We start from the raw sequence: 8,886 nt of genomic DNA on the forward strand, positions 1-8,886 counted from the left end.
ACCAAGGCTAGATTTATGGCCCAGGATGTGATCTATCCTGGAGGAGGTTCCGTGTGCGCTTGAAAAAAAGGTGAAATTCATTGTTTTGGGGTGAAATGTCCTATAGATATCTATTAGGTCTAACCTGTCTATTGTATCATTTAAAGTTTGTGTTTCCTTGTTAATTTTCTGTTTAATTGACCTATCCATAGGTGTGAGTGGGGTATTAAAAGTCTCCCACTATTACTGTGTTATTGTTAATTTCCCCTTTCATACTTGTTAGCATTTGTCTTACATATTGTGATGCTCCTATGTTGGGTGCATATATATTTATAATTGTTATATCTTCTTCTTGGATTGATCCTTTGATCATTATGTAGTATCCATCTTTGTCTCTTTTCACAGCCTTTGTTTTAAAGTCTATTTTATCTGATATGAGTATTGCTAATCCTGCTTTCTTTTGATATCTATTTGCATGGAATATCTTTTTCCAGCCCTTCACTTTCAGTCTGTATGTGTCCCTTGTTTTGAGGTGGGTCTCTTGCAGACAACATATATAGGGGGTCTTGTTTTCTTATCCATTCAGCGAGTCTTTGTCTTTTGGTTGGGGCATTCAACCCATTTACATTTAAGGTAATTATTGATAAGTATGATCCCATTGCCATTTACTTTATGGTTTTGGGTTCAAGTTTATACACCCTTTCTGTGTTTCCTGTCTCGAGAAGATCCTTTAGCATTTTTGGAGAGCTGGTTTGGTCGTGCTGAATTCTCTCAGCTTTTGCCTGTCTGTAAAGCTTTTGATTTCTCCTTCATATTTGAATGAGATCCTTGCTGGGTACAGTAATCTGGGTTGTAGTTTATTTTCTTTCATCACTTTAAGTATGTCCTGCCATTCCCTTCTGGCCTGAAGAGTTTCTATTGAAAGATTAGCTGTTATCCTTATGGGAATCCCCTTGTGTGTTATTTGTTGTTTTTCCCTTGCTGCTTTTAATATTTGTTGTGTTTGATCTTTGTTAATTTGATTAATATGTGTCTTGGGGTGTTTCGCCTTGGGTTTATCCTGTTTGGGACTCTCTGGGTTTCTTGGACTTGGGTGATTATTTCCTTCCCCATTTTAGGAAAGTTTTCAACTATTATCTCAAGTATTTTCTCATGGTCTTTCTTTGTCTTCTTCTTCTGGGACTCCTATGATTCAGATGTTGGGGCATTTAACATTGTCCCAGAGGTCTCTGAGGTTGCCCTAATTTCTTTTCTTTTTTCCTATTTCATTTATTTCTACCATTCTATCTTCTACCTCACTTATCCTATCTTCTGCCTCTGTTATTCTACTGTTGGTTCCCTCCAGAGTGTTTTTGATCTCACTTATTGCATTATTCATTATATATTGACTTTTTTAAATTTCTTCTAGGTCCTTGTTAAACCTTTCTTGCATCTTCTCAATCCTTGTCTCCAGGCTATTTACCTATAACTCCAATTCGTTTTCAAGATTTTGGATCATTTTCACTATCATTATTCACAATTCTTTATCAGCTAGATTCCCTATCTCTTCCTCTTTTGTTTGGTTTGGTGGGCATTTATCCTGTTCCTTTACCTGCTGGGCATTTCTCTGCCTTTTCGTCTTGTTTATATTGCTGTGCTTGGGGTGGCCTTTCTGTATTCTGGCATTAGTGGTTCCTCTTTATTGTGGAGGTTCCTTGCTATGGATGGGGTTGGACAGGTGGCTTGTCAAGGCTTTCTGGTTAGGGAAGCTTGTATTGGTGTTCTGGTGGGTGGAGCTGGATTTCTTCTTTCTGGAGTGCAATGAAATGTCCAGTAATAAGTTGAGATGTCAGTGGGTTTGGTGGGACTTTGGTCAGCCTGTGTATTGAGGCTCAGGGTTATATTCCTGTGTTGCTGGAGACTTTGCATGGTATGTCTTGCTCTGGAGCTTGTTGGCCCTTGGGTGGAGCTTGTTGGCCCTTGGGTGGTGCTTGGTTTCAGTGTAGGAAGGAGGCATTTGATGAGCTCCTATCAATTAATGTTCCCTGGATTCAGGAGTTCTCTGGTGTTCTCAGGATTTGGACTTAAGCCTCCTGCCTCTGGTTTTCAGTCTTATTCTTACAGTAGCCTCAAGACTTCTCCATCTATACAGTGCCATTGATAAAACATCTAGGTTAATGATGAAAAGTTTCTCTACAGTGAGGGACACCTGGAGAGGTACACAGTTACATGGAGAAGAGAAGAGGGAGGAGGGAGATAGAGGTCACCAGGAGAAGAGGGGAGATCAAAAGGGGAGAGAGAAAGCTAGCCAGTAATCAATTCTCAATGTGCTCTCCACAGTCTGGACCCCTCAGAGATGTTCATGGAGTTACACAGAGAAGAGAAGAGGGAGGAAGGAGACAGAGGTGGCCAGGAGGATAAAAGGGGAAATCAAAAGGAGAGAGACAGATCCAACCAGTAATCAGTTCCCTAAGTGTTCTCCACAGCCTGGAACACACAAAGAGATTCACCAAGTTGGGTAGAGAAGAAAAGGGGGAGAGGGGAGATAGAGGCGACCTGTTGGAGAAAAAGGAGAGTCAAAAGGGGGAGAGAGCAATCAGGCCAGTGATCTCGCTCCCAAGTAAAAATGGATACTGAAGATTGGGTTCTTAAAGGTACAAAGTTGATAACAAATACCAAAAAGCAAAGATTAAAAATTTTGAGTAGAGGTTAGATTCTCAAAAATACGATATTAAAGAAAACAAAAAACAAAAAGTCACAAATTATAAAATATATATATGAAGTTTGCTTTAAAAATAGGGTCTTTTTTGGGGGGAAGGTAATTATAGGTTATAAAAATGAAAATTAAAGGAGTAATGGGGACTTAAAATAACAAAAAAAAATAATTTTTTTTAATTTAAAAAATGATAATAGTAAAAATATGTCTAAGACTTTCTCTGGAGCTGCTGCAGACCGTGTGGGGTCAGTTCATTTTCAGATAGTTCCTTTGTCCAGCTTGTACTTCTCACCGTCTATAGGCCCCTTCCTATGTAGCCAGTGCTAACTACAGGGTTTTAATCTATTGCACCACTTCCCAAGTGGTTCCCTCTGCTTAGTTTAGCTTCTTCTGTTTGCTGGTCTCTTCAGTGTCTAACTTCTGCCCTGACACAAGGGGCATGGTGGTGAGCATTTTTTAAGGCTTGCTTGTTCAGTCGTGCTTTGGGGAGGGAGGAACACTGCAAACAAATATCACTGGTGTGTGTTCACAGTGATTCAGCCACACTGGGTTTGCCCTCTCTCACGGTGTGTGTGCATTCCCTGCTCAGACTCTAGGTTGCTCTGCTGGAAACTGTCTGCTGTGGGCCCTGGTTTGCATGCACTTCCCAGGTCTAAGCCCCTCAGGTTCAGGTTCTCGGGTACTCAACAAAGGCACAGACTTACTTGGGGCTGAGTTTTGCGCCTGTCCCAGGTTCGAGCAGCTCAGGTGACCATTTCCTTGGTGCACATAGTCACCCCCAGTTTAAGGCTGCGACTTATCCCTTCCTCCATCCCAGCTCGGTTTTCTGGGTATACAACGGGCAAGCCTTGTCTCTCTTCTGGGAAGCTGATCTCTGGCTGCGACCCTCTCTGTGGATGTCAACCGTCCAGAATCCCAAGTCTTGGTTAGCAACAAAGACTGGTTGCAGTTTGGTACAGGATGCCTCTCTGGGGCCGTGATTGCCCTCTTATGGCTCTGGCTGCCCTCGCCTGCCTGTCTCCAGCAGGGGATGGCCAGTCTACAGGTGGCTAGTTGTGCTCAGTCTTTTGTTCTGTGAGCGTGCCTGGCGGTGGTTAGGGCTTTTTGTGGGATCTCGGGATAGCTATCCCACAGTCTGCGTTGCTATCTCAAGCTAGTTCCCTCCGATGCCCTCAGGGCATTCAGGCCTGGTCCTTATTGTAAGCAATGCCACGCGCTCCTCCCTGTCCCTTTCCAGCTTGCTAGTAGGGGATGTGAGCATCTGGGTTGTTGGACCACTGGGAGTTGCTGTTAGGCATGTAATCTGTAGGTTTTAATTGTTTATTTATTTTTCCTCCTGGTTATTTTACCCTCTGAGTTTCCACGGCTTGCCACAGACCCACCAGAGAGAGTGTTTCCTGGTCTCTCTTTTTTAAGACTCCCTTCCCGGGACGGATTTCCGTCCCTACCTCTTTTATCTTTTTATATTTTGTCTTATCTCCTTTCGAAGACAATGGGCTGCTTTTCTGGGTGCCTGATGTCCTCTGCCAGCATTTAGTTTTTCTGTGGAATTTGCTTGGCGCTCAAATCTTCTTTCGATGAATTTGTGGGGGAGAAAGTGGTCTCCTCACCCTGTTCCTCCACCATCTTCCTCCTTGATTCTTTGTATTTCTTGGTAAGAAAAGGGCTTATTAACTCTTATAGATTATTTCTCCCAGTGGGTGTTTCATGAAGAGGCAACAGCTTGTGCAGCTGTTCCTCAGCCTCTCTGGCTGCTCCGCGCATACGATCCCAGGGATAGATTGGAGAAATCTGCTTTTCTTTTTCTGTCTTCTGTTCTCCATCTCATCCTGTATTTCACCCTTAGTTTTTGCTGTCTGAGCTTCTCTTACTTCGATGGTCTTCTTGAAAACTTCTACTGAAACCAGAGTACTCTTGAGGTCGTACTGAGACAGAGTTTGTTTGGACCTCTACCCTACTTGGGCTGTTTGAATCTCAGTTTGGGTTGTTACTGAGACCAAGGCAACCATTCCTGGGGTGATTCCCTGACTTTCAGTTTGCCCGATTTGGAGCCGCAGGATCAGGGGCAAAGTAGGAGGACAGGAGGGAGCTGAAGGTTTCACACCCAAATCTGTACCCTTAGGACATAAATCTGGCATGTACCACAGAGAGAAAAAGGGCAACACATATGCTACTTCTAACCATCTCCCTTGTTTTCTACAGAATCAGTCTAATTGTAAAACAGTATTATACTTAAGAGAATGTCCAACCGGCCACCGTTCGCCGTCCTCCAGTGGGTACCGTGGCCATGCAGTATCACATATGAAGACCAGGCATGTCATCTTTAAGCTCTGGGGGTCAAATCTATCCCAGTTTTTCAAGATACAGTTCACAGGAGTGAGGTTGGAATTGTTAGCTACCATCCGTAAGAGAGAAAAAAGCGACCAGCACCCTCTCTCTACTGGAGGCATACCTCCCTGCTCTAGATGGGGGTGTAGACAGACTTTTCATTGAAGCTTTCCTTCCCTGGTCGGACTTAGTCTGTGCCTTACCAACACAGGCACCATACTCGTCCCTCCCAGTTCCACCACTGAGACGGGGTGGGGATGCACCAGAGGCAGACCTGATGGCATCCCAGACTAGTGTCCAGTTCCTCACCATTAAAGCCTTGCTTGCCTCTGATGCCACCCAGGGGGCAATCTAAGTAACCTTCCAGAATACCTCCCTAGCTAAGACCACTGGGGGAAACATTTGTCTCCTGAGTGCCTGTGCATGACCCTGAGTATATTCCTGACCACAATAAGACCAGTATAACATAAAACCAAACTGTTCCTTCTGAGCATCATCAAACCAGTATTCTCACAGATTCCACAGAAAGAATAGCCAAGGAGTTGGGACAAAAGCCACCGGAGAGCCTCCTCTGGTCCACTAAGAGCTAGTGTTAGCAAAGGAAGAGGCCCACTGTACTTCCTGAGTAACCTGGAACCCAAGAGATACTCTTGGAGCTAGAGCTTCGTCTAGCTTCCGAACTTTCAACTCCTAGCGAAGCGAGGCACTTCCTGACTACCAATCTAAGTTTGGGACCTAAGTAACAGCACACAGTAACACCACAGATCACAAGTCTCTTGAAAGTCTGTGGTCCGACAGTTTAGGTTAGTAGTTCTAACTTCCCAGGTGATTACGAAGTGGTCAAAGAGACCAGGAAAAGGTGACCGAGAAAGGAAAGTTCAGTCCACACGCTTTGCCCATCTCTGGCCGCTCCCCTCGCAGGGAGGTTGGGTGTCTCTTGGCACTGGCAGCTCAGTATAAACCCCCAATAAGGTTCCCCTTTTCTGGGCTGCCTTCAGTTGTCACAAGGCACCACAAAACCACAGAGCAGGGCTCAACACTTGTTTCATGCAGGGCGTGTCATTCAGTCACACAAGCACACTGAAGAGTTAACAAAGCAGAAAACGTGTATACTGATAAAGCAAAGAGGCTCCAGCTCTGAGTGTTCTTACCTTGTCCTGAACATCCCGGATGAGCCCCCAAGAAGATAGCTTACAGTGAATGGTGTCAGATTCGTGATCTCTGAAGATTTAACTTCGGGACCAGGGACCAGGCTTGATCACTCAAGAGCTTTTGGGTAGCAGAGTTTTTATTAAAGTATGAAAAGGGACAGAAGAAGCTTCTGATATAGACTTGCATCAGAAGGGGATGGAGAGTGGCCCCCTGCTAGACACCAGGCCCCTCCCCCACAATATGCTTTTTTGAGATAGGATGGCACGAGGTGTGTCATCCCCCAGCCATAAAACAGTTGATATGAATACTGGTTTGTTGAGCTATTATCAGCCCAAGAGAAAAGAAAAGTTAGTTTTAGCTGGAACCATTTTGAAGAAGGGTAAATTTCAAAGCAAATACATAGTTTCATTAGCATAGCTTAAGGAAAAAAAAAATTCCATAGAGTTTGTTTCCTCCTGCTGCTTAAGGGAGAGAGAAAAAATGTCTGAGACTTGCAGCCTATTTTCTCCATTTGCAGACCCCTGACCTTTATGCCTGTTACCCTCTCAATAGAGAAAGCAATGGAATTCCAGAAGAACATCTACTTCTGTCCACTGACTACGTTAAAGCTTCTGAGTATCCACTTGTTGTGGACCACAACAAACTGCGGGAAATTATTAAACAGATGGGAATACCAGACCCTCTTACGCGCCTCCTGAGAAACCTGTATGCAGGTCAAGAAGCAACAGTTAGAACCAGACATGGAACAACCAAATGGTTCAACATTGGGAAAGGAGTACATCAAGGCTGTATATTATCACCCTGCTTATTTAACATCTATTCAGAGTACATCATGTGAAATGTGGGGCTGGATGAATGTCAAGCTGGAATCAAAACTGCCAGGAGAAATATCAGTAAGATATATCTCAGATATGCAGTTGATACCACCCTAACGGCAGACAGAGAAGAGGAACTAAAGAGCCTCCTGATGAAGGTGAAAGAGGACAGCGAAAAAGGTGGTTGAAAGCAACATTCAAAAACCTAAGATCATGGCATCCAGGTCCCATCACTTCACAGCAAATGGATGGCGGGAAAAGTGTAAACAGTAACAGACTTTATTTTCTTGGGCTCCAAAATCATTGTGGACAGTGACTGCAGCCAAGAAATTAAAAGATGCTAGCTCCTTGGAAGAAAAGCTATGACAAACCTAGACAGCGTATTAAAAAGCAGAAACATTACTTTGCCAACAAAGGTCAGAATAGACAAAGTTATGGTTTTTCCAGCAGTTATGTACAGATGTGAGAGTTGGACCAACCATAAAGAAAGCTGAGCACCGAAGAATTGATGCTTTCGAGCTGTGGGGTTAGAGAACAGTCTTGAGAGTCTCTTGGAGAGCAAGGAGATCAAACCAATCAATCATAAAGGAAATCAACTCTATATTCATTGCAAGGGCTAATGCTGAAGCCCCAAAACTTTGGCCACCTGATGTGAAGAACCAACTCATTGGAAAAGACCCTGATTTGGGGGAAAGACTGAAGGCAGAAGGAGAAAAGGGTGACAGAGGATGAGATGGTTGGATGGCATCACTGACTCAATGGACATGAGTCTGAGCAAACTCCAGGAGACAGTGAAGGCCAGGGAAGTGTGGTGTGCCTGCAGTCCATGGGATAGCAAAGAGTCGGACATGACTGAGAGACCGAACAACAAGGCAATGATGAAAGAAATTAAAGACAATACAAGCAGATAGAAAGGTATACTGTGTTCATGGATTGGAAGAATTAATATTGTTAAAATAACTTATCTACCTAAGGCAATCTACAGATTCAATGCAATCCCTATCAAAATACCAAGGGCATTTTTCATAGTAAAAGAACAAATAATTTTAAAATCTGTATGGAAACATAAAAGGCCCCAAACAATCACGAGAAAGAAAACCAGAGCTAGAGGAATCACACTCCCTGACTTCAGCATATAATATGAAGCTACAGTAATAAAAATACTAGAGTACCGGAACAAAAATAGACAAATAGATCAATAAAACAGAATAGACAGCCCAGAAATAAACTCACGCATCTATGGTCAAAGCAAGAATATATAATGGAGAAAAGACAATCTCTTCAATAAATAGTGGTAGGAAAACTGTAAAGTTATATGTTAAAGAATGAAATTAGAACATTCTCTAACACCACACACAAAAACAAACTCAAAATGTATTCAACACCTAAATTTAAGACCAGAAACCATAAATCTCCTGGGGGAAAACAAAGGACAAACACTCTTTGACGTAAGTTGTAGCAGTAATTTTTTTGTCTGTTTCCTAAAGGAAATAAAAGCAAAATTAGACAAATGGGACCTGATTAAATTTAAAAGCTATTGCACAGCAAGGGAAACCATAAAATGAAAAGGTAATTACTAAATGGGAGAAAATATTTGCAACTGATATAACTAATAAGGGAATGCTATCTAAATATATATAAACAGCTCATAAAACAAACAAACAAAAAAATCCAAATAAAAACTGGGCAGAAGACCTGAAGAGACATTCTTCCAAGGCATAAAGATGGCCAGCAGGAACGTGAAAAGCTGCTCAACATTGTTAATCAGAGAAATGCAAATCAAAACCACAATGAGCTACTAGAATGGCTAGCATCGAAAAGGACACAAATAACAAATGTTGGTGAAGATGGAGAAAAGGGAACCCTCAAATACTGCCAGTGGGAATCAAACTGGTACAGCCACTGTGGAAAACAGTA

Source organism: Ovis canadensis, chromosome 6 (assembly GCF_042477335.2).
Source record: "Ovis canadensis isolate MfBH-ARS-UI-01 breed Bighorn chromosome 6, ARS-UI_OviCan_v2, whole genome shotgun sequence".
NCBI lineage: Eukaryota > Metazoa > Chordata > Mammalia > Artiodactyla > Bovidae > Ovis > Ovis canadensis.